The 27,990-nt window shown below is 36.1% G+C and overlaps 1 pseudogene; it reads right to left on the reverse strand.

Annotated features, from left to right (window-relative positions):
* Window positions 1–3,345: 3,345 nt before the first annotated feature.
* On the reverse strand, window positions 3,346–3,462 carry LOC120619944 (uncharacterized; annotated as a pseudogene).
* Between the last annotated feature and the right edge of the window lie 24,528 nt (window positions 3,463–27,990).

Consider the following 27,990-nt stretch of genomic DNA (forward strand, 5'->3'; position numbering starts at 1 on the left):
ACTTATTTTAAATCTTGGCTCTGAATCCTGGGTCTGTCCTTTACTAGCTGTTAATCCTTGAGTAAGGTGTGCATGACTCTAGCTTCGCCATGAGATTGGAATGATATCACCCTCCTCTTACTATTCTATAATTAAATGAGCTAATGTGAATTTAAGTGCCTGGACATAAGCATAGTGGCTGGCCCATAATCATCAAACAATGATAGCTAAATTGTCACTTTAATCATCTTGTCATCCTAGAACAAAAAGAAGCCAAAATTTCTTCTAAAATCTAGAAAGAATACATACTGCAGAGCTCCAGACAATCGTATGTCTATAACCTAAAATTGCAATTGTCTTTATTCCCCTGCAGTTGAAATCACATTGATTTATTGTTTCTTTGAGTTCTCCTTGAGTCTTCAGAGAGATTTGCATATTTCTATAAAACCCTTTACTTTAATCAACTTCTTCAGAACGGGGACCATAAGAAAGGTTCAAATGGTAAACTCTTCTGTGCCTCTAAGGACAATCTTCTATTCTTCCCAAATCACAGAGTTATCATTGCCTTAGATAACCCTTTGAAATTCTATATTTGCTTTCTCACCATAAACTTTCTAAATATCACTAACGTATAATCCAAGAACCACTGTAAGCATTCATTCTTTTGATAATTCAAGCAACATTTACTGAATAGTTCCGTGCCAGCAATCTACTATTGGCTACTGTTATTTTGTTTCAATGAAGACAATAAATGGATACAGGGATTTTAAGCCTTTTTATCTTTTATATAGATCTACACAGGCCCAGGTTCTCTTTATTCACATTCGAATTGTAATTTGGTCTTTCTAAACTTTGTATTTGTCCCATTTGAATTTAAATCTTGACAGTACTGTTCGAAATCAGTTTATCTATTAATGTATTTATTAGACATTATTAAAGGGTTACTATGTCTTAAATTGAAAGCCTTAATGAGTTTATAATCTACTAAACTAAGGGTGCAGAAATAATGATACTACAGTGAATACAAATAAACTGTCAAAAAGTACAAACTAAATTAGGGGTTCAGAAGAAATTACTTAAGGGAGGGTTTCATAGAGGAGGTGACATGTTAGGTAAACCTTGAAAAATTGATGGGCAGAGATCAGGGCCGCATGCCATTCCAAGAAAAGCATTGAAGTGGGAGCAAGTAGGATCAAAACCATAATTTGGATGGATCACAAACTATATAAATTATGTTAGTGAAAGATTTGATTATGAAGGCTTTTAGAATTTTGTCAGGGGAAGAGAGGAGTGGGAGACTGGTCTCAAGAAGTTCTCAAGGTCAAGGTCTAGTTTATCATTGAGTGCAGAGGCCACAGGAAAGGTAATAACATACTTTTCAGAGAAGGTGTTAGACAATTGGAGGTATCAAGTTTCCAGAGAGAGGCATTACTCTGAACAGAATGGGAGATATTATTCTGAAATAGCAGTGAAGAAGGAGAAAACGAAATCAGAAAATGACGTATTGTAGAGGAGGTGACAGAAGTTGAGACAGCTAGAGTCAGAGAGTTCCAGTGTGCCAGGCCAATCAAAGGCAAAGTCATGTTCTTAACAATGAGGCTCTGAGCACATGGCAAGTCTGTTGATAACCCTGTTAGGAAGTCAGCTAATAAAAGTGTCAGTAAGAGGGGTCCCCTATCTTTATCTGGCATTAATAGTAATATTTTATATTTTTGCTAAATTTCTTTTTTATTTCATGACTTGAAATTTAATCATGCGGTCCAAATTTAGAGCTCTTTCAATTATATAATGCTGACTCTAGAGAAAGAAGCCATTTTATATATATATAATTTTTTTTTTTCCCAGAAGCATTTCGAGTGGAAGCTAAAGAAAAGGATGGTAGGATGGTGTCTTAATCTGCTCAGGCTGCCATAACAAAATACCATAGGCTGGGTGGCTTAAACAACAGAAGTTTATACCAAAGTCCTAGAGACTAGAAGCCCTAGATCAGTCTCTGGCAGGGTGTGTTTTCTGATGAGTGCTCTCTTCCTGCCTTTTAGATGGCCACCTTCTCACACTGTCCTCACATGACCTTTCTTCTATAGATACCTGAGAAGAAGATCTCTAACTCTACTTTTAAGGCCATAGTACTATCAGATCAGAGTCCCACCCTTATGACTTCATTTAACTTTAATTACTGCTAAGATCCTACCTCCAAATAAGGTCACATTGGGGGAGTAGGACTTCCAACATATGAATTGGGTGTGAGGGTGGGACAGACACAATTCTGTCCATCACAGATGTACCTGGTGTTGGCAATTGGTAAGGTGAACATTTTTAAAGCATGAAAGAGTCAAGAAATTCAGAAGCAACTCTAGCCTTGTCGAGTGTCCACATGGGCTAGGTAGAAGAGACTAAACCACAAGCAGGATAAGATCACAGGAACAGGGAGCAGGATTTGGAGGCAGTATTAGGGTTGTTGAGAGAGAGATGCCCTAGAAGAAAGGAGCAGTTAAGAGAACCCAGACTCAAATTTAGAGATGGATTAAATGAATAGTGTGAGCTTCAAGAGGGCTTCAACTTTTCCTGTGATTAGATACATGGGTTCTAGAGTCAGAATGTCATGGTTTGTATTCTAGAGCTATAATTTTAGATAAATGACTTACCTAAGTCTACCTATCTAAGGCTCAGCTTTCACATCTGTAAAAGGAAATTATATCATACCTAACTTGTTGATTTGTCAGGAAAGACTAAATAAAATAATCCACTTGAATGCTTTGCATATATGCCTGGTACATAATAAACCTTAATATATTTTGGTCATTATTACAATTTGGTCTTGTTACCTGAGTCAGGCAGGATCAAAATGAGCTGTGAATTGTGTGGCTAGCCAACACCAAAACGTGCATAAAAATATAGAAGTTAGGCAATAATTCTGAGTATTTTCCTAATTCTCTCATTTGCCAAGAAAATATAAAATTTAGCTGCCTGCTCATTGGCAAAGTTTTCCCTTCACTGCAACTAGTTCTCTGCTTCCAGGCTCCAACTTGGATTATGCCCAGGGAAGCCTCACATCTGAGACTTCCACTCTTCGCCTGAGTTTCTAGTTCTCAGCTTTCCTACGGCAGCTGGTCAAACACACACGAACAAGCCAAGAGGCCTTCAGGAAGCCTTGAACCCTTCTACTGATATGCATTATTTTGGTTTGTTTTTTATTTGAATTTTAATTGCGAACATGTTCAAATGTTCGCAAAAATAAAGCGAATAGTATAACAAACCCCATCTATTCATTATCTAGTTTTAAGAATTATTAGTCTTTTGTTGTTCTTGTTTCATCAATGCTCACCTCTCCATGAAAGAATATCCTTTTTTTTTTTTAAAAAAAAAAGCCTACAGCATCTGGTGTTCCTAGGTGGTCTCCCATTCAAGTATTAACCAAGTCTGACCCTGCTTAGCTTCTGAGATCAGATGAGATCGGGCACTTTCAGGGTGGCATGTGTAGGCTGAAAGAATATCTTTTAATGTACACACTGTTAAAAAAAAAAAAAAAAAAAAAAAGGCACTAAAAAAATAGTTATCGTTGGGTAAGTTGACCTAAGTCCTGTTCCTTGCATTTCAGAGTAGCTAAACTTAATGCTCTTTCTGATGGGCAATTAATGGCATGATTCCAGTTCTTTGTTCAATGACAACATGAAAAAGGAGATTAACTGCTAAGTAGACTCTTCATCAATTAATGAGATTGCCTGAAAACTGAAAGGATTTTTCGACTCATGTATTTCAATTCAACTGTGCTCAGTCACTTTTTGAAATGAATTTAAAAAGTCTATAGATTATATACAGGTGCCATATCTTTTGTGGAAGCCAAGAAGTATTCACTTTTACCTCTAGAAATGTGATCATGTCTACTAGCGTATTTTCCTAGGGTTATATTCATGTATTTGCAATAACTATAACTACATTGTATTTGCCTGAGTCCATGTAGGTGAGATCATTCATTAAGTGCATTTTCAAGTGATTTTGTTTCTGCTTTGTCGGCAATGATGATTTTCTCTTCTTTGCTCTCACTCACCTGCAATTTTCATTATAAAGGTATCATGAGAGAGAGAAAGAAAGAAAGTTATATTGAGACTATTTGAAAGTATATTGTTCTCTATCTCAAAGTCAAACTAAGAGAAAGGAAAAATGTATAGAGGCACCAAAGACTTTTGCTCCTTGGTTTTATGGGGAGAATGAAAAGTAGAATTGTAGGTTTCAACAAGTAAACAGTGTTCCTCCTTCTGCTCTGTGCTGAGCAGTTTGCCCCATTTGATTTATCTTTTTGAGAGTGGAGGGAACCTCGCACAGCACATATAAACACTCTTTTTAAAACAAACCAAGAAAAAGGTCGTCCAGGTTTGCAAGAAAGTACAGCAAGGCAGTGAGGGTTACGAATGGGATGGGAAGGTAGCTCAAATTAAGAGTGTCATAAAACTGAAAAGCTAAAATTTGGCATTACAATGTAGTTATTCACATTCATACTTCACCCAGGAAAATGTGCTTATGTGAATGCATGGATATGAGTGACCAGATCTGTTTTGATACCAAATTTGAAATGGGCAAACTAGGATAGTTATTGCTCATAAACCAAACAAGGAGGGAAATGTGGGCAAGAGGAGGCAAGCAGAAGCAGAGGAGCTGCCCCTAAACAACGAAGAGGTTTGTAATTGTTCAGAAGATAGGTCCCGAATTAGAGCATCTAAAATAATAAGACCTCTCTGTCCGTCCCTTACCCTCCCGCTCCCCCTCTTCCTCCCTCTTCCTCTCTCTTGCCTCCTTCCCTCTCTGGCCTTCCTCCCCTTCCCTTTTTCTCCCCCTGCTTCTCCTCCCCTTCCTCTTCCTTTTTCCTCCTTCTCTTTCTCCCCACCCCAATTCCAGAAATAGTGTCTGATGTTAACAAATAAGCTGAGTTTACACACACATACACCCTTCACTTCTTTTGTAAAAAAGAAAAGTTAAGTGCTTGTACTTGCCTAGTAATAAATTGTAAAATGCTTTAACTATTGTGCTGCTCTTTCTGTATCACTTTCTCTTTTAAATTTAAAACTTTCTTAAATGCTGATATTATAAACATTGTTCCCCTAAAATATATTGTAAGACCCTAAGTCACATGTCTGTGTAGTTGGACAAGCCTTTTCATGACTTCCTCAGGTAACAAGCTGCAATTTGATAACATACATGCACTAGAGCAATAGCTTGCTTTTTTTTTTTTTTTTTTGATGAATCTTAATATTTTTTAGCTCTACCAAGATACAATTGACATATAACATTATATAAGTTTAAGGCATATAAGGTACTGATTTGATACATATATGTAATGTGAAATGATTACCAGAATTCATTAATTAACATGGATGAACTGTCAAGGCCTTATGCTAAGTGAAATAAGTCAGACAAAGAAAGAGAAATGTTGTCTGATTTCACTATGCGTGGAAGCTAAAAACTCCTAACCTATTAAAACAGAAAGTAAATTAGTAAATCTATTTTTAATTTTTTTAGGACCCACCAAACTGTTTTCCATAGTGGCTGTACCAATTTGATTTCTTCCAGCAATGTATAAGGATTCCCTTTCCTCCACATCCTCATCAGTACTTGTTATCTCTTGCCTTTTTGATAATGCCATTCTAGCAGGTAATATCAGAAGATAAGTCCAGAGCATCAAAAATAATGAGGTTTCTTTCTCCTCACTCTCCATCTCTTAACTCACACCTTCCCCATCAAGATTTATATTTTCATTTCTCTAACGATTAATGATATTGAACACCTTGTCATGTACTCATTGGCCATTTGTATTTCTTTGGGAAAATGTCTCTTCAGGTCCTATGACCACTGTGTAATCAGATTATTTGTTTTCTTGCTATTGACTTGCAAGAATTCCTTATAGATTTTGGATATTAACCCCTTGCCACATACATAGTTTGCAAACGTTTTCTCTCATTCTGTAGGTTGACTTTCTATTTTGTTGATTGTTTCTTTTGCTTGTAGAAGTTTTTAGTTTGATATAGTCTCACTTATTGGTATTTGCTTTTGTTGTATGTGCTTTGCTAGCATATTAAAAACAAACAAAACAAACAAACAAACAAAAAAACATTGCCAACACGAACGTCTGGGAGCTTCTTCCTGGTTTTATTCTAGAAATTTTACAGCTTCAGGTCTTATAGTTAAGTCTTTAATTCATTCCAAGTTAATTTTTGTGAGTGGAATATATAAGGGTTCAATTTCATTCTTTTGCATGTGAATACCCAATTTTCCCAACACCATTTGTTGAAAGGACTATTCTTTTCCCACTGAGTATTCTTGGCTCCCTCGTCAAATACTAGTTTAACATACATGTGTGGACTTACTTCTGGGCTATCCATTCTGTTCCATTGGTCTATGTGACTGCTTTTACATTAGTATCATGCTGTTTTGATTACTATAACTTTGTAATATAGTTAGAAATCAGGATGTATGATGCCTCCAGCTTTCTTTCTCAAGACTGTTTGGTTTTCATGTGGTTCTATATGAATATTAGGATAATTTTTTCTATGCCTGGGAAAAATGTCTTTGGCATTTAGAAAAAAATTGCATTGACTCCATAGACAGCTTTGAGTATTATGGACATTTTAACAATATTAAACTGTTCTGATACCTGAACATGGGATATTCTTCCATTCATCAGTGTCTTCGGTTTCTTTTATCTATGTCTTATGATTTTCAGAATACAGGTCTTTTACCTTCTTGGTTAAATTTATTCCTAAGTATAAGTATTTATTTCTTTTACAGACAGTTTATCATTAATGTATAAAAACAGAACCAAATTTGCATATTGATTTTGGATCCTAAAACATTAGTCAATCCATTATTAGTTCTAACAATTTTTTGATATAGTCTAGGGTTTTCTGTATATGAGATCATGTCATCTTCAAATAGAGGCAATTTTACTTCTTCCTTTCTGTTTTGGATGACTTTTATTTATTTTTCTTGCCTAATTGCTCTGGCTAGGACTTGCATTGCTATGTTGAATAGGAGTGGCGAAGATGAGCACCTTTGTTTTGTTCCTGATCTTATAGGAAAAGCTTTCAACCTTTTACCATTGTGTATGAAATAAACTACAATTATTACATCCTCTTGATGAATTAATCTCTGACATTATGTTGTAAACATCTACATTTCTTTGTTATAGTTTTTGACTGGAAGTCTGTTTTATTTTCTGGTGCAAGTAGAGCTACCCCTGCTTTTCTTGGTTTCCATTTGCATGGCATATTTTTTTTCATCCCTTCACTTTGAGCTTACACATGTCCTTAAAGTGGAAGTTAATCTCTTGTAGGCAGCACGTAGTTAGGTCATGTTTATTTAACCCATTCTGCTTCTACATGCATTTTGATTGGAGAATTTAATCTATTTACATTTAAAGTAATTACCGATCAGTAAGGACTTTTAATGTCATTTTATTGATTTTTTTCTGGCCATTTTATAGTTCCTTTGTTCTTTTATTCTCCTGTTTCTGTCTTCCTTTGTGAATTAATGATTCTCCACAGTCGTATGCTTTGATTTATTTCTGTTTATCTTTTGTGTATCTGCTGAAGATTTTTTGTTTTGTGGTTACCATGAGGCTTACATACAATATCTTTTAGGTAGAATAGTGCATTTTAAGCTGATAACAACTTAATCACATACAAAAACTCTACTGTTTTAATCTCCCCATTTCATGTTTTTGATGTCACAATTTGCATCTTTTAATATTATGTATATGTTAACAAATTACTTTAGCTAGAGTGATTTTTAATATTTTGTCCTTTAACCTTTATATTGGAGTTAAATGATTAATATACCACCATGTTACAGTATTGGACTATTTCAAATTCGACTATATATTTACCTTTACCAGTGCTTTAATATTTTCGTATGTTTTCATATTACTAACTAGCATCTTTATTTCAGCTTGAAGAACTTTTAGCATTTCTTATAAGGTAGTTCTATCAGTGGTGATGAACTCGCTCAGCTTCTGTTTGTCTGGGAAAATCTGTTACTTTCCTTTATTTCTGAAGGACAACTTTACACATATTTTTGTCTTTCTACTTTTCTGATGAAATAATTTCGCATGATTTCCACGTTTACACATTCTTCTTTTGGTTGAAGCTTTTCATTGAATTCTTCAATCATTATATCTTCAGTTCTAAGATTACTAATTTTTAAATTGTTGAGCTTCTCATTTTGTTCATGCATTGTTTTCCTAATTTTATTTAGTTGTGTATCTGTGTGGGTTTTTTTTTTTGTAATTTACTGAATTTCTTTAAGAGGATCATTTTGAATTTTTTGTCAGACAGTGCATAGATCTTCATTTCTTTAGGGACAGTTGTTGGAGCTTTATTAATTCCCTTGGTGATATCATATTTACCTGATTCTTCATGATTCTTGTATCTTTGCATTGGTATCTGCACATTTGAGGAAGCAATCTCCTCTTCCAGCCTTTCTCAGCATTTGGGTGGGGCTGATGACTTGCTTTGCTGCCCAGGCTCAGGCTTTAGATGTGCTGCACAGCTGCCTGGCATCTCTGACCAGACTTCTTGGCTTGATGGGGCTGGAGGCTATGTTCAGTAGTTGGCAGGGCCACTGACTTGCTTCCCCATCCATGCAGGTCTCTAGGTTGTGCTCCATGGCTGTGATAAACTGCTGGCTGTGGACCCAAACTGAGAAGATCCAGTGACTGAGCTCTCTGGTCACATGGGGCCATTCAGGCACCATAGCCAGCAGGAACATGGTCCAAGATCCATGAGCTCTCTGCTGTGAGCCTCACCCCCTTCTCTTTCTCTAGCTTATCTGGATGAGGCAGTACCTAGTTATCTGGATGAGGCAGTACCTAAATGGGCCTTCCTGAAAGCACCCCAGCATGCTGGAGAAGCTGAATGTCTACCTTGGGCTCCCTTTTTTCCACTGGAGAAACTATAGAAACTCCTCAGGGTTGTGCTTAGGAGCAATGCAGTCAAAATGAAACCGCTTCTCTCACCTTTCTAATGTGGTTTTTCTCAGTTTTTGTGGTCCCAGGGGCTGCTGCAGCAACATCCGGGTTCTGAGATGTTCACAAAGGTGTTTTGCCTATGGATAGTTGCCAGGTGCTCTTTCTTTGAGGGAAGCTGTAGTTGAGAACCACTTATTTCACCATCTTGCTCACATCACTCTGAGTGATAGCTTTTCTAACTAGACAGGTTGATGTTACGTAGCAATAGTTGGCGTATGTGCATTATTAAAAACACTAGATATAAATAAGTTAATGGGCTGCGAAAAAGGAGAAAAAGAAAAGAAAAAGGAAGTTGGACCACTCCTCAATCATAGTTAACACAGAAAATAGTTCTTTTTTTCAACCAAGGATTTTACAGATCAGCAATACATTGATATGTGACTTTGATAGTTCCATCACATACATCTGTTGGTACGGGACTGTTGATTTATTTAAATCAACTTTGTTAAGTTCTGGAAAAGAGATTCCGGAAAGCCAGACACTCACCAAAAAGCCATCTACATGTACATGAGCAAGGAAAAGTTTCCACAGCCCAAGCTAGTCAAACAATGCTGGGATAAAAGAGTGGATTTTAAGGGCTTCAGTTAACAAGGCCTGCAGCTCTCTGGCCAGTGGGCATTCAAATGTTGGCTTTGGCAGGGAGGTGCTGGATGACACTCAGAAGGAGCCCTAAGAGGCTGCTTCCCGTTACACCACCTCAAAGAAGTTTGGGTTTTCAATTTATTTTTTAAAAGCAGATACACAGTAAACATCGGAATGTGAGTTTTATGCTAATATATTTTGGTTTCAGAGCAGTTATCTCTTGCTGCCAGAATAGCCCAAGGATTAAGATGGTTTATTGGGATCAAATGCCTAGGAGATTTATTATAGTGCAGACTGTTTACTCATTCCCATTAAAATGCCTATTATGCTTATTTTCTTGCCTCTCTCCCTTCTATCTTCTTTCTTCCCTCCTCCAAAATCCATATTCTATTATTTTATTTTCCCGCTTTAAGATGAATCTACTTTGATTTTTATCCTTTATTAAAATTAAGTCCTTGGAAACTCTCCAGGTTTATGTGGGCCAGGGAGTGGCAATAGAGTATACGCAGCTCATTAAGGTCTTGGGAACACTGAGTCTCAGAGCAATATAAATAAACAACAACAAAACAACAACAACAACATACCACTATTTTCAGGTACTGTCTCTGATGACTGGAGAGAAGAGTATACATTTGGATTAATTTGTCATGAAGGATTACAAACAGTCTAGCTAAAATCATCTACAATTTACAGTCATGTAGGAGCAACGATAATTTGCTGCCAGGTATATGCTTATTTTGGATTAAAAAAAGGGGTTATCTAATTAATAGCCAAATATATATATATAACATTCAACAAAGCAATGAGTTTACATATGATAAATCAGCTCTCATGAAAATAGACATGAGACATCAGAAAATATGATCACTTAAATAAGAAAGCTACAGCCCAGGAAATAATCCTAGAGGGCTTGATAACGCCTCCAAATAGATAAGAAAAACAATCATTGAGTTCATTAGGCTGTACAGAATGATTTTATGAAAACTGTGGTGGGCCAAGCAAATATATGTTATAAATTTATCTCAAATAGTGACTATTACAGTGCCTGGCAGTGACCTTGTGTGGAAGGAGAAATTGAATATTGCTGGCCTGCTACTCATGGGGTATAAAAATACATTGCTATCATTCCACTACCCGCTCCCCCCCACCCCCGCCCACACTCCCCTTTTATTCCCTTGTACTATCCTTGGAATGATCTAGATCAGCTATTGTCAAACTTGAGCATATATAAGAGTCGTCTAGAGAGTTCTTTACAACATGGATTGCTGGGCCCCACCTCTGGGGTCTCTGATTCAAGAGGTCTGGGGTGAGGTCTGAGAAGTTGCATTTCTAACATAAAAAGGTGATGCTGTGCTACTGGTGCATGGATCACATTTTGCGAACCTTACAGCCTATAAAGTGATGAAAGAACAATTATACGCTTGAGGGCAAAAAGGGTCTTATCTCTGCTAATTAAAAAGGCATGATTTGTATCCATGCAACTGACTTAGAGCAGTTACTGTCTGCTGCTTAGGTTTCCACTACAGAAGCAGTAAAAAAAAAAAGTGTCCTCGTAACTTTCTATGTGTCTGTCTGATTGTGGCAGCCCAGATTAAATCGGAGAACACAGGAGAAATCATAGTATAACAGGAAAAAACATGCAGAGAAATTTTGCAACTCAGAAATAACCTTGTAAACAGAGAATACCTGTTTTACTCCAAAAAAAAAAAAAAAAAGAATCTAAAATTTGAGTTTAAACGAGAAACAGAAAAATTATTCCCCTACGTCTTCACTTTCTAGTGGATTCCACATTTTAAAGCTTAAAGGTTAAAATTAATTGAATCAAAAGCAAAAAAAAAAAAAAGCATGATTTAGTCTTTAATTGCCTTATAGCTCAGGTACCTTCCAACTTGAAAATTCTTTCAGTCTCTGACGAATTATTTGGGTTCCCATTGATATGGTTACGATAAGAAGGAAGTTGATTTACTACAGGCAAATAATAAAATAGAGAGTACTGTGAACTGAGCACTTACTGTGTGTCGATACCAAACTCCGTTATATTCGGCACCTCATTCACCCCTCATAACAATCCTTTCAGATCAGCACTGTTTCTCTCCCCATGTCGCAGCTAAGAATCAGGTTTAGAGACTTTAAGTGATTTGCCCAAGGTCACGTTTTCAGTGAGTCGTGGAATCAGACCTGGATCCTTTCCTAATACCCAAGAATTTAAAATATGGTAAGTTGAGTTCCAAACAGGCCATGGTAGAAAAATTAGTATTAAGAGCAATATTAACGGTGCCAATCATTGTCACAGCAATCAGAGTATTACTCCTAAAGAGCCCTGTCATATAGGTATTATTATCCTCATTTTATGTTTAAAAAAAACTCAGAGAAGTTAAGCAATCTGCTTGAGGCTATATAGCTTGCAACATATGACCTAAGGATTATGGATTCTAAAGCCCACATTGTTTATACACTCTACCAAACCCTAACATCAAGCAGTATCCTTCTTAGACCCATTAGTGGCAATCCACATATTTAATATGAACTATTTCATTAATGCCCTTATAAGGTTCAACAAAATAAAGTTCATTTGTTCCTCATTAGTGATAGAAGAATGGTGTGATGAACCACCTGATACATATTGTCAAACTTTTATGTCAATATCCATAGGTTAAGTAGATCCAAGGGTATGTTTATTTTTATAATTGATTTTTATTAGTAATAAAGTAATATATACACATAGCTTAATAAGACAAATAATAGCTTTATCACAAATACCAGCAACTCCCTGCTCCCACTTTTCCTCTCTTCCGCCCTCGTCCTACTTGCCAGAAGCGGCCCCCTCTACTCTTAGCTATTTCATCTGCGATTTACCTCCATATCTCCAAATACAGGGTGCAGCTAGCTTTTGATTCACTGGTTTAAAACATTAGACACTGACTTCTTAGTATGGAATATTAGCATTTTTCTCTCTCTCTTATACATCTCCTTTCTCTTCTCTTTCAATGTAGTCATTTTATAAATTTGATTAAATGTGATTTCATGCTTTGATGATTATGACCATACAAATATTGTTCTCTGTTAAGTAAAGTAGTGTATTATGGTTACTTTTGGTTTGCTGTATGAATTTTTTGTTCAATGTTTAGGGTTTTTTTGGAATTTATAATAACCTTTAATTTTTTTTTATTTACTTGGATTCATAGTCTCGGTTCCATTAATGGCTTTGAAAAATGATTTTCAAGGTAAAGTTTTACATTGCCAAATCTGTCAAATAATCTAGTAACTCTTGGAGACATCCCTCCCAGAGGTCTCTATTTTCTTGTTCCAATCTGAAGTGGTTGCTCTCTCAGCCACCTGATCAGTTCTCAGCCTTTGTCATCGACTTGCTATTTTTCTCGCTCTCTTTTGTGGTGGATTTCCTTTTTTTTTGTGGGTTCCACATCTTTCTCCTACTTATTTCATTCACTTGTTAGGTAAAGCACCTTCTCTAGATGCCTTCTGCAGAGTATGAAACTTTTGAGATTTTAGCATACTCTGAAATGTCTCTTTTGAAACTTGATGGTTTTCTGAGAGTACAGACTTCTAGGTAGAAAATACTTTTCCCTAAGAATCCCTGAATGGTCTTCTAGTCGTAATGCTCCTGTTGAGTGGACCCAGGCCATTTTTTCTCTATCTTCTGTGTGTGACCTGGTTTCTCTGAATCTCCTCTTTATCCCTGGTATTTGAAATGCCGTGATGACATGTTGGTGGTTGCTGCTGAATCAGTTACTCTACAGACCTGATAATTTGATAATTTGATCGGAAAGCAGAATAAAGGTTGTATTCTCCAGAATTTATCAAAAGAATTTCTTTCCCGCTTTTTTAGACTTGCATTCCCATAATGCACACATCTGAGAGACAAGAGTAGCTACTTACCTGAATTCAATGAGAAGCTCATGCACAAATTCAATCTGAATAAATATTGCAGCAGTACCTACCCTCTTATCCATGTTTTGGTAATCATAAGGATCATTGTGAGCACAGAGAAAGGAATGTCAAAATCACCTGGGGTATTCAGAAAAGGCCCAAAATAGATGATAACACCAAGAAGAATTAAATGAGGTATAGAAGTTTACCAAAAGTCCTGGAAGAACATTCCAGACAACAAAAACTATACATCGAAAGGCTTGGAGATGAGAAAGAACAAGGTGCATTCATTCATTCATTCATTCAACAAATTTTTATTGGGTGCTTACTATGTACTAGCCACAGCACTAGCCATACAAAGGGAATCACTGCTCTTTCAGTAGAGAATGTGGTGTTTCTTCTAACCTGTTATCTTTATGAGAGTAATGTCTGTGTTATTCATTGTCGTGCCCAGTACTTGATATTTGTTAAATGAATATATGTGGAAGCATGGTCATTGTTATCCATAGATTTTCCATATTCCTCTTACCCCCAAAAGTCATAAAAACAAGTAATCAGTTTGCTAATACTCAGTAGTCTGAAAACTCATCAGGTTTTGTTTCTAATTGTATTTCCTTCAGGTCTTAGCTCCGAGATTGGTACATTCCAGGTCACCGTGCTCAGCAAATATTTGTTGAATAAATTAATATGTAAAGAACATGTAAATGATGTGTTGGCAAATTCTGCATATTTTAGAGTATAATCAAAGGGAGAAGAGTAAAGCAGTAACAGTCAAAGATGGATATATGTTGGAGAAAACATGATAAATGATTGAATGAATAAATAAATGAGTGAAACATTATATAGAAAAGAAAATGTTCCACTCAACATAGGTACAACCTTCTGAATTATTGTGTTATTTTAGTGGTAAAAGGACATTGCTGGTTGTTGGTGTGCTTGTTTAGTCTGTGGGCGTATATCAACACATGGCCTACAACAATTTGCCAGTTGGTTTGGGGTGAATTTAGCCATCTTTGAAGATAAAATACATAAATGCACCCAGAAGTAGAAAAAGCAGATTACTTTTCCTACTTCACATTCCCTTACCCAAAGAAAATTGATTGCCAAAGAGCGCCATCTTTCTACTTCCTCTATGTATTTTCGGAAGAGAATGGGGAACACAGTGCCACCGCTCGCTACCTTTTGGCAGACGTGATCAACAACTGCAGTAATTGCTATGTGGAGGCGAGAACAGATTGCTATGATTCCTTAACTTGAGTGGAAAGCAGTGCTTACATCGTGTAATTTACTTTGTAGGTTGGTAAAGTGATTGACACCGTGGGTTACATCATGTCATTTTACCTTTTGTGTGTGTAAGAGTGCATAATTCTAGGCCTCGTGTTTGCCAGCTTACAGCACAGGGCATTATCACTCACTCTCCTCAGCTCTTTCTCTTAAAAGAAATGGCAGCGCCTCTCCCCCTACAGTTACTTGGCCAGTTTTGCTTTATTTTCAGAAGGGAATGCACTGAAATTAGTACCAAGAGAAGGAATTCATCTTATTAAAAAAAAAAAAAATGACATGGCCTGCCGTATGAACTTAGACAGTGATAGAAATTCTTCTACACTGTCCCTCATACTTCATTTACTGTGGAAGCCAACATTCCACCATGAGTTCAAACGCAAACAACAGCTAACCCGCCTATAAAGAATCAAAATCATTTGCAAAGTAGAAAAGCATTTTTTCCCCATGTGAATATCCATTTTATGTTCCAAAACATCATAAAAATTTTAGGTAGATATATTCTAAAGGTCAAGAAATACACTCTCAATTGGAATTAATTATTATTAATTGGTAACAGGCCCAAATTTGCTCAGCTAAAGCATGGATCTACAGTCACTGGTAACACATATCAAAGTTTATGGAGCCCCTTTTACTGATCTTGTGCTACCTTGGTGGAAAAATGTACAAATTTAGAAATAAGTTTATTTATTTATATCTATAATAGGCCACATTCCCGGAAGAGGCAAAATAGCTACTATCATTACCTGAAAATGTTTCCTGTCTGATTGCAATATCCAGTTACGACTATACCAATAGAGACAGAAATTCTGAGAAATAACTGAAACAATGTTAGTTATTTCAGCAGCAGCTTGACAAGGGCACAATGATTGATTATTAAGAGAGGGTCTTCCAGAGAAACAGCCAAAGAATTCCAAGGTGGAACATTGATTCGCTTTATTTTAGAGTGCTGAGAGAAAAGAAAAAAATAGAAAAAAATGAAAGTATGTAGAATACTTTTAATGTTAGTGTAAAACATAAATACACACGTCTGTACATGGAGTACATTCCATTTACCACTTAGGCATTTCCCAGGGATTTTAAAAACAAAGACAACTTGAAAGTAATAATACATAATTTATTTTATTTTTCCTTTATGTAAACAATAATCTCTTTTATATTTCCTTTTTATTAGTCAGAACATAGTTTCATGAAAATGAAATATTATTTCACAATTCTTTTTACCTGTTCCGACGTTTACACCAATTTAAATTCTCTCTTCTAGGAGCTAAAGCTGGTCAGCATGCAGATTTTGTCAAGGGAGGAGGAAGTAAGGAAGGAGAAGTGTCAATAGCAAACTTTGATTTTTGAAAGTGAAGAGTCATGAGCTCTGCCTGTCTTTCAAAGTGATCAGAAGATGCTGTACCTCTGATAAGGCAGGATGCCAAGCACGGAACCACATTCATTGTTTCATTATTGTGGGAATTCTGCTTATTTTTAAGGCAGCAAGTAGAGAATGCTCCAATAGGAATTTCAGTGCTTCTTTATTCAACCTACTTTTGCATTGAAAGTTGATGGTTCCAGACCCTTAAATATTCCTGAGGGCTAAGGATCCATTTGCATTTCTTTCTATTGTTTTCAGCATTTGTCCTCTGAAATAGCCTTGGCGGGTTCCCATGTTTTACCTTGGTGAACTTCTTCTTTTACCTTTTATTTTCCCTCTCCGATCCTTATAAAACTTCCTTATAAAAGATAATATGTTGTCAGAAACTAAAGCTTTGTACCACTGGGGCCTCACTGCATTCGGGAAGTAATGACTGATTCTTACACCTGTTCACTACACTCTAATCCCTATTTAGGGCAACTCATTCTATAATTTTATGACTCAATGATAGTATCCCCTGAATAACAATGAAAGAGTAACCTATCGCTGCTGACTCCTTTACAAAGTGGTGATATGTAAATGAAAAGATAACTGCCATTTGAAAACAAAGGCTCTCTTTAAAAAAAAAACAAAAACACAATCAGTTGAAAATAAAAACTAGTGAAAATATATGCATTCTTCTATTGACATTTTTAAAAAGTTGGCTTCAGTTTGGTTAATACAAATTGGATTTGACCCAAGCACAGTATTACCTAGAGATTTTCATTGATATATAGAGAAAAGTAACAAGATTTCTACTTAAAAATTAGCAATATGCATTAGATGTAAGAAGATAGCTAATATAGGAGATCAGTACATATGCAGTTAGAGATTCAAGGATCAATTATGCTTTTAATTACTCAGCACATCAGGAATCTGATCTCAATTATCCAAACCAATGTAGTTTTAATTCTTAAGGCAAAAATGATCTGGGTAGTTGAAATAATTAAAAATCACAGATAATCTTAAACCTTTATGGTAATAATTCATTAAAGTCTCCTCCCTTAGAGAAATGGTTTTATAAGAGCTACAAATCATTACAAAACTGTCTGGCTTATGTCTCCTCTACTTTGATTATCCCACTGTGATCTCTGGGGAAGGCCATTCAAAGCAGTGAAAAAGCCCAGAGTCAGTAAAAAATGAGGAAAGGGACAGAGAGACTCAAGGAGAAACTATGGAACTCCCAACAGACTCTATAAAGCGCAGGACTATCAGAGATGAGCCTGTCCTAGAGACTGTTTGAAAGTAGAACTTGCATCATTCTGTTTAAAATAGTAATGAACAGTTAACCTATGGGAGAAGGTGTGAGCAGAGCCAGGTGGTGATGCCTCAAACTAGAATATGAATAATTTCTAATTTGGTAACCATGTAGAGGGACTATATTTTAGATATTTTTCCCTTATTTTCTGTGTGCTTTTCTATTAGTCTCAGTAATACCAGCATACAAGACTCTTTGTTATGCTCAAGTTAGAGAAAATTTTAATTCCTCATCGCTGTTTTTTAACCTGCATATCTGCTGTCTTATCAGTCACAAACTGGGCTGAGCTCTTATTCATTATAGACCATTTCTCTAACTTTAGATTCATCTCTAACTTCAGATTTACCGATTTTCTTAATTGATCATTACTTTTATCTTTGAAACTTTATTATACAAAATCTAGATAAATGGCTGCCATGCCCTATCTTTATGTTCTCTATTCAGCAAGAATCTAGATGACTGTAAGCAGCTTTCATCATTCTCTCTTTTTCAGCAATCTGTCAAAATCTGTGTTTGTGCATGAACTTGGCAGTAATTTTCATCAGGATGTTACAAATACATTTCCCATAATGGACAAATAAGATCATGCTTGGGGATGCCAGAGGAGCACAATGACTCATAGACAATTAACCCAGGAGGGCTTTCCTCTCTCAGAGGAATTCTCTTCTGCCAAATATGCAGCTTGGAGGAGAGGTAGATGTAGACAGCACATATGGAATAATGAGAGAGGAAGAGTTACAGACCCAACTGCTGAGATAATCTGGGCAGTCAATATGTAACAAATACAAAAATCTCATTGTTGATTCATTCCGAAATCTCGCAAAAAAAATATTTATTGCCTTCTTTCTTCCCTTCCTTTCTTTCTACCTTCTTTCCTTTATTCTTTACTTCCTTCCCTTCTTCATTCCACAATTAGTTCTTAAACACTATTCTAAATACTATAAGAAGTCCTGATAAAATAGTGGGTAAAATAGATTTAGGCCTTGACCTGGAGCTTACAGTCCAATAGGAAAGTCACACAATTACAAAAGTCAAAACAAAAACGAGATAAAACTGGTACATCCAGAAGTCGGTAGTAACTAATTTAGTTTAGGGTCTGGGTGGTAGTCAAGGAAGACTTCTCTAAGGAAGTGACTTTCAGAGTAAGGCCTGAAGGATGGATCAGAGTTAACCAGACAAATGGCACAGCAGGGAGGAAGTGAGGAGGCAGGGATAGAAGAGTTTCAAGTAGAGAAAAAAAGATATAGAGAGGAATTCTCAGAAAGCATGACTCCTTTGGGGAACAGAAATAAGGTTGGTCAAACTGAAGCACAGAGTGCAAAGGGAGTGTTGAGAATATAGATGTTGGCAGGAAATGGGTCATGAATATTCTCTTAAGCTGTATGTTGATGGTACAAAATCTTGGGCCATAAAATTCAGGTACCTAATGAAAGGTACCTAATTCTATTTTACTTTAACCCAACCTACTTTTTATTCTGAGTACTAGGCTAAAGATTGACTAGCTGTTTACCAAATCTATTTTCCATTCCTCCTAGACATGTGGCTAGATAGTGCTTTACGGTCTCCCTTGCAATTAGCTGTGGCCATGAGTTCTGACCAATAGAATGAGAGAAGGTAACATACTCTTCTTCCAGCCCTGGCCAGTGAAAACCTCTAATGCAGTCTTCTGTTCACTCTCTTCCGCTATTAGGTAGCTGGATATTGATGCCCAAGGTAATATGGAAGCCATGTAAAAAGAGCATCAGCTTCCCCTCCCCCGCCTCTGCCACACACACTCACTTACATACTTCCATACTGAGTGGATGTTAAAAGGAATATGTTTCTATTGTACTAAGTCTTTGAGATTTTAATGTTTATCTATTACACCACTGACTCTCAAAATGTGGTTCTGAGAGCAGCAGCAGTAGCTTCACCTGGGAATTTGTAAGACATGCAAATTCCTGAGCCCCATCCTAGACTCGCCTACTGAATCCAAAACTCTGGAGGCGGGGCCAGCTGTCTGTGGTTTATAAGCCTTCTAGGTGACGCTGGTATGAGTTATGTTTGAGAACACCCTTTCCATCATTTCACATTCCTGTAATCCATTCCACCTGGTGACAGAAGTCCAGTTAATTCAGGGACGTCACAACCAATTCAGCGTTTCCTTAGTCAACTCGACCTACCGACAAGCGTACTTCATTTTACTGTGCTTCGCTTTACTGTGCTTTGCTTTATTGTGCTTCACGGATGCTGCATTTTTCACAAATTGAAGGCAAGACCCTCCACCAGCAAAAAGATTACAACTGCACTGTAATATTATTCTAGAGGTCTGGAACTGAACCTACATTTTCAAGGTATGCCTATACATTGCCCAAGTATAAGATTGAGTCCATCTGGCCCGGGGTTATCTTTTATTCACCTACATATCCTTTACAATTACTGTTTTTTTCTTTTTTTTTCCTCTCTTTTTTTTTTCTCTCTCTTTTTTTTTTTTGTCTTCTGTTGTTTTCCGTAATGATTGCTACTTTGTCTTCTTATACCAGCCTCTTCAGGTTGAGCCTCCTACTACTATTGCATCTTCCTTTACACACAAGAAGAACTTCATACTCCCTTCACGGAAGCCTAAATTCCCATGTAGTTGTCTTTACTCTTCCCATGCCATGCAGAGTACAGGAAAACTCTTTAAGCTTCTTAACCTCTTCAGGCTTTCCCTGAGGTGTTAAGTACAGGTGTTCTGTACTCCAAGTTTTATTCTCCTTCTCTGGCCACGCTCAGCCTAGAGGAGAGTCGGGAGCAGGACATATCTTAGGGACAAACAACATTATCTAAATATATGGCTTCCAACTATATCAATCCTTTTTTCTAGCCTGTTATGGGGTTAGGAAAACTGGCTCTTCAATATGGTGTTTTCGTGCATTTTGTTAAATCTATTCTTTATGGTATAAAATTTGGGTCTTAGTTGTTTTTTAAGTTTTTTATATTCTCGTTTTTTCGTCTGAAACATCCATGATTTCCTCAACTTTCTCATAAGAAAGTTATTTATTCTCAGGAATTTTTCCAGATTTCAGAGTTTAAAAAGCTTAGATACACTTCGGAATGTGCTTTATTCCAATAATCTTTCCAATTTCTCCATGATTTCTACCAAGTCTTCCACAGGTAAAATCATTTTTTCTCTGCATATGTAGTATGTAGTAACGAATTTGTCTTGGGACCTTTCTATTTTCATTGTTGCTCTTACGTTATTGTGAGAACGTGTAACCTGAGGTCTACCTTTTTAACAAAATTTTAAGTGTCCAGTACATTATTGGTGACTACAGGGGCAGCACTGGACAGCAGATCCCCAGATCCTAGTCATCTTGCTGAACTGAAATGTTATGCACGTTGGTTAGTAGCTCTCCATTTCTCCCTCCCTCTAGTGGTTTTGATTTGCATTTCCCTGACGATTAGTGATGTTAAACAGTTTTCAGATACCTGTTGACCATTCCTGTGTCTTCTTTTGAGAAATGGCTCCTCCCGGGTCCCATGGCAGATGGAGCTGATTGCAGGGCTGTGGCCAGGTTGGGCTGTGGCCAGGTTGAGCCCATAGGGAGCAGGCACACTTTTGCTCTGTGTTGGGACTATGTTCAGCAAGCCTGCCACCAGGATGTGGGACTGTCTTCAAGCAGTTTTCGTTAATCTTGAACTTTATTGGGATTTCACAACCTCCCACCTGCATCCCAAAGCTCCCACAAATGTGCTTTTTGTTCATGGATTGCTGCCAAGTTGTTGTTTGTTTCGGAGATGCAAGCTGGGGTTCTTTTATTTTACCATCTTTGCTAACATCAGCCTCCTCCAATGGCATTTTTTACATAAATAGAAAAAAATCATTCCACGGTTCATATGGAAACAAAAAAGACCACATATAGCCAAATCAATCCTGTGTCTTAGTTTTAAAGAAGTCAAAAGATAACTAAAAGGAAATTAAAATATAAGCAATAAACCAAAAGAACGTATTTGCTATATATAACCACAAAATGCATTTGCCACAAAAGATTATAATATAGATATAGAGATAGAGCTCTTACTATTCAATATGAAAAAATAAACATGCCAACAGAAAAAAAATGGAGGGAAAATTAGAAACAGCCGCATACAGGAAAGAAAACACATATGGCTAATCAATGTGCTCAACCACATTAGTGCTTTGAGGAAGGAATGCAAGACCACATCAGAAATAATTTGATTCCATTTAATTAGTATAAACAAAGAACTCAGGCAATTCCAGAGCAGAGATCAACATGACTTCCCACCGAATGATAAACTGATACAACCATACTTCCGACACTTAGCGTTATCTGTTACGATTGAATATCTAATAAAGTTGCTATGTCTCAGCAAGTCCTTTCCTACTTACCAAAGAGAAGCTCTTGCTCATGTGTTTAAGAGTCACATTTCAAGAGAGCAATAAACACAAAATTTAGGAGAGAATTACCTCAGGGGCAGAAGGTAAGAGGATGAGATAGAAAAGGAGCATATAAATAGATGCGAATTATTGGTAAGGTTCTTCTTCCTGGACAGTAGACTAGGTTGTGGGTGTTCTTTATATTATTGAGAGTAAAACATTATTGATGCTAAGATGTTTCATTTACACTGTCAAGGACTTTTACTCAAGCAGAATTATAGAGTTTTCATGAACAAATTTGAATATTAATAAATTAACATAACCCAAAGTTTTCAAAAAGTCTGAAATAGATCAATTTGCATGATTTGCTACTTTCTAGTCATTTATCTTGAGGCAAAACAATGATTCCCATTTATTTATGAAACACAAATATTATGTATTATCTACTTGACTTCCTCGTGGACATGCAGGGTAGAAGGAAATTTTCATTCTGTCAGAGAAAGTTGATATACTGTGAAGAGTATCAACAAAAGAAAAAAACACAATAACTAAATAATTTACCCGAGAATAGAGATCCTTTATAATAAATTGCCTGAGTTAAAAAAAAAAAAATTTTTTTTTTTTTTCATTTTGAAGCATCATTGGTGGGTCCAACAACATGAAGCACATTCTCAAACAGTAAGTTAGTACTTTTATTGAAGGAAATTTTCTTCTTTACATGTTTTGAAGCATAAAGGCAATTTAATGTTAGTTTTTCAATTTGGAAAATAGAGGAAATATTGCAGAAATAGAAATAGAGGAAAAATTATGATACCGTAACTACAGACAAACATTGTGTTAGTGATGAACTTAGTTTTGAGATATATAATTAGTCATCCTCACTGATAGAGGCCTGACAACATTAATTCAAATTATTAAAGCTGAATACAAGCAGTTTGCCTTTAAGTAAAGTTTTAGACAAAAGGGAAAAACATAAGTTCTAAATAGTCGTTTTAAAGAGAATGGTTATTTAAGTAATAAATATATTTCACTTAATGCTTTAAATAAAGGCTCAATGAGATACAGACATGACTAGTCAAAAAAACACTAGAAGGCAAATGCATTATGTTTCATTACCTCTATGTCTCTGTGTTGAATAGCAGGTAATACTTTTCTGTATTACTGACATCTTTTTATAGAAATTACAATGACTACCATAAGTTTCCTTGTGAGAAGTCTTTGTTCATATTATTTATCATTGCCTTACAACAGATTCCTATAAATAGCTGTGTTAGATCAAAAAACATTTTCAAAACGTCTTATCTAATGCCACCTGCCATCTAGAAAAGTTTGTACAAACACACGGTCCCACCAGCAGTAAATAAGAATGTCCCCATTGCAATATTTAAAAAGAAAGAATGCCGAAAAAATCCATCAGTATTTGAACTTCTTTTTTTCCAAATGTGGTTCTAAGATGCCATCATGTTTTATGATTACTATAGAAAATATGTGAAGGAATTGAGGGGGAAAAAAAGGATTAAGTCATATACTGCTGCTTCTAAGCATAGTAACAAGTGTTTTTGGAAATTGCCCAATGTTTTCTCTGATTAGGAAGCTTTGTTGAGATCCCCAGGAAATATAATCCCTACTACTTTATGTAGTCAAGGTAAAGAAAGTCACGACAGCTCTGACTGAGACCACTTTGCAATTACCACCCTTTGAAGACCACTTCTAGTCTCTGTGGGTTATGCAAAGTAATTTCTGTATAAACTTTTCTCATTTTTGAAAATCGTTCTTACTTACATTCAGTTTTATTTGTCTGGTTCTCCCATGCTAATATTTAAATACTTTATAAAATTTTAGCCATGTCCTTAGTTAAATCTTTTAACAAACTGTAGGATTTAAAAACATTAATCACAATATAATCACTTTTCATCTAGTTGTTTAGTAAGTCCTAGAAAAATGGCAGAATATTTGTTTATTCAAAATGAAAGATTCAGCTTCATTTTTATCTTATTTAATTTTTAGTTCATTGTAAATTGCAACCTATCTTTGCTTGGATGTCACTGGCTGAAATTTTCTGTAATTAAAACACACCAATATATTGTTCAGGTTAGGGACATGTACTAAAGTCTGGAACCAGATACTTAGATTTGACTCTTTCTCTTTATAAGGCTATAGTTCCTTCATTTAACATGAAGATAAGAATAGTAAGTGCCTCATAGATAATATATCTACAACATTTAACAAAATTTTCATATCACTAAGTGGATGCCAGGCACTGTTCCATTTATCATCATCATCATAATCATCATCACCATCATCAAACCTACGGTGGATAATTTTCTTAATGAATCATTCTCAAACACTGGAGAGTAATTTTTAAAAAAAGATTCTTGGGCCCCCCTCTCAAAGATTTCAACTTAGTATAAGAGGGGAGAGGCTCAGATGTTTCTTATGTTAAGTGGTTAACTGACTATATTTTGACTAATTCTGAACTCTGACTTATTTGGGATCAAGGTAGAGAACTTAGCACTCCTATTAAGTCCAATCACACAGATATGGAAACAACTAGAAAAATTATTTCAATAAGATGATATTTTGTTTCCATATTGATTATCCCATGTTAAATGTGAGTAACTATTAATAATCTATCAAATAGTATGTGTCTTTGGGGATATATAGCCCTCTGGCTTCCCCTCCCGATGCTTTCTTCCATTGCACTGTGATACCATAAGTGAGCAGTGGACTGGAACAGAAAGAGGAGGGGACTGAAAGCCACATACCCACCGGGAAGCACCAGAAGAGTGGACAAGACCAGAATATTGATCCTGCAATGTACAAACACGTACTCTGGCCTAATTATTTAACTTCACTCTGGCTACTTCCTCTTCTGTAAAATAGGGAACTAATAGTATCTAACACATAGCATTATTTTGAAAATTAAATGAAGGGATTTTGAAATAGTATGACTAAAATTAAAGTGCATTTTAATTAATCATCTTTGTCTAGCTGTCTTCCTCCCAAAAGGTTGGCAGCCATGATCAAATAATGTATCCTATCTCTTCCTGTCCTCAGCCAAAGATGCTGCATACGATATAGAATACAGATTATAAAAGGAAACATGGAACACTGGTCAAGCAAAATGTATTGCTCTGCCTGCAATTTCCCCTTCTCTACTCCAGATATTAAAAACTAATTCTCTCAGTTATTCATTGCTGGCAGAGATGATTAATTTAATCTTTGTAGATAAAGTAAAATGTTTGGATGAAAGAAGCAAATACTCTGCTGAGGCTAATTGTAAGGCACATTCGGGTGACTATGTCATTGTGTGTAGTATAATGATATCATAGATGGTTAGCCAAGAACAAACATCAGTTCTATAAAGAGAATTAAACTAAGACCAAGTCCATTTGGCAGCTGAAAATGAATACAGTCCTTAGAGCCAATATGGACCTCGTTTTGGTAAATCCTATCCGGGCCTGGGAAGATTCCACTATTACCAACTGATGTATAATATCCTGTTATGTGTGCCTTTATTTCTTAGTGCAGATTTTCCACATTAAGGAGAATATTTTGAGTAGCCCCTGGTGTTTAAAAATGTATTAGAATAAGACAAACATTGAAAAAATCCCACACTGCTACTAAACTTGGTGGCTGTGGCCGTGGGACTTAACTTCCATGAGCTTTTAGTTTCTGACCCGAAAAATAGGAGAAACAAACATCGAATTGTTGTGAAGATAATGTGAGATTTATTTAAAGCATCATTTAATAATGTGGGGCTTATAGTAAATACTTGATCAGGGAGAAATATAGAGATATGTTATATGTTTACTTGTGCATATGTACATATAAAAATATATACACATTATAAATAATATTTCTATTTTTCTTCCTATCATTCAGCTATCTTCAGTTTTACCACCCAGCCCTGCTCATATCTGTTGTTTTTTCAAGGTATTTTCCTTTACTCTGCACATTTTATAATCCTCATCAACAAGTACAAAAAAGAAAACAGATGGAAAGATTCTTCTTCTCATTAGTAGTTAAAAATGCAAATTATAGCACCCTGGAAATGAGGATTAAAAAAAAAAGAAAATGAAAACATGTGCTGATGTGGCTAAGATAAATCAGTTCTTTGCTAGCAATACTGTATGGGTTTTTTTTTTTATAAAATAATATTTCAAAAATAAGAGCCATAAACATGCTCATAGCCAGCATCCCTTCTCCAAAAGTCCATCTAAAAGACAAAATCTGCCAGAAGCAAAAATTTAGTAATGCAGTTAATATCTTCATGGATAAATCTAAAATAGCAAAATTTAAAAAAAAAACAAACAAAAAAAAAAACAAATGAAAGGTTGTATAATTTATAGCACAACCAAAAAAAAAAGTTACACAACTATTAAAAGCAGTAGTAACATATAAAATGTTAAAATGAAAAATATTTATGACAATGTAAATACAAATAATATAATAAATTATGTATTGTGATTATGATGAAACTGTATATGTGAAAGGTAAAGCCAAAAATATGAGCTTTCAGTGAGGAAGAATTATAAGCAATTTTGCAATTACAGCTTTTGGAAATATTTTTATCTTTGCTTTTTCTTTATTTGAAAAGTGAACACTAAAGTCTGACCGACTCTGCAAAGGCTTTCCAATGTACTAAAGTTATATGCATTTTCTTCCCTTTTTAAAAATAATACAATGTCATTTAGTTGTAGTGCTTATTCTGGACCTTACATTGTATCGTTCTTATCACTTCTATTTACTTCCTGCATGTTAGTTACTCTCTTCCCAGAAATCCTCCAAACCCTTTGAGAACAAAGGTTGGGTAGTTTCCATTTTAAAAATACCTCACTATACCTAGTCCAGACCAGAAAGTCAGTAAAGTTGAATAGGCAACACATATGAATGAATCACAAAAGTATTACTGATATACTTAGATAAATTGATTTTATCAATGCAAGCGAGAACTGTTAACCAAACCAACATGTTTATTAGGCACCTTCATACAGTTCCGAATACAGAATATGGGTAGAAGATGCTTTGAGACTTGGTTCTCTGTTGAAACCTAGTGTCACTAATGCATTGCCTCCTGCAGCTGTTCTTTCTACCCTATTCATTTCCTCAATTTTCCCAAAACACCATTTATACGAACTATTTGTGTGTATATCATACTAAAGATTTGGCAAAATAGATACACATACACACACATACACACACAATGGAGACTTGTCAATTGAAGATTAGATACTCCTGTATCAGTCAGAGTCTAGTCAGGAAAACAGAAAATGCCCTAGACATTTTGATAGAGAGAACTTACTATAGAGAATTAACTGAACAGACATTAGAGGTGAGCAACTAAATGTACAAATAAACAATGGCCTATCTACATATGACAATAGACCTGTGGCCTTGAGCCTCCACAGCAACCAGCACATAATGGCCAGGACTTGTCCAGCAACCGTGAGCTTCCTGACTTTTACCTCCTCCCCCAGCGTTCCGAAGTGTGATCCAAGCCAAATATGCTCCCCAAAGCAATCACATAGACACCCTGCTTCTAACTAGCCTGCCTCTCGCTTCCCCACTTCAAAAACCTCCAATTAAATTGTACCCGAAACTTTTCCTTTTTATCACTGTGACGATTTCCCACTCTCCACTCTGCATTTGAGTCTCTGTCAAATGCAAGCGATGGTGACTGACTCCCTTGCCCTAGCAAGCTCTGAATTAATAGCCTGGTTTTTTGTATGTTTGTTTGTTTCAATTGGGCTGTTCTTTGTTTATTTCCACAGTGGAATTGAAAAGGGAGGAATACACTGAAGTAATACAAAGTTAATAAATACTGGGAGCAGCCACCACCCCTAGAGTTGGAGGGAAAAAATGGGAGGATAGTAAAACCAAAAATCTCAGACCCTACAGAGTTGGAAGAGACGCTTGAAGAGGGGTTGTCTGGCATCCTGCTGATGCGAGCAAATCAGGGTCTGGGGGAGAACAGAGCTTACAGCTGGGACCGAACCTCTGAGGAAAGGCCACTGCCCTCTTGTGCTGGTGCATCTGAGAGGGTGCAATGAGGCTGGTTCTGGAAGTGCCAAAAGATAAGAGTCTAAAGCCAACTGCTGATACTTGAGTGAAGGTCTTTGTCAGGGTGATAGTCATAGGAATAACAAATAGGCTCTAGTGACATTTGGAATAGCAAACAAAGAGAAAGGAGCAAGTCCCTAGACTCATTCTGACAAAACCTA

Source organism: Pteropus medius, unplaced genomic scaffold (genome assembly GCF_902729225.1).
Source record: "Pteropus medius unplaced genomic scaffold, Ma_sr-lr_union100, whole genome shotgun sequence".
Lineage (NCBI taxonomy): Eukaryota > Metazoa > Chordata > Mammalia > Chiroptera > Pteropodidae > Pteropus > Pteropus medius.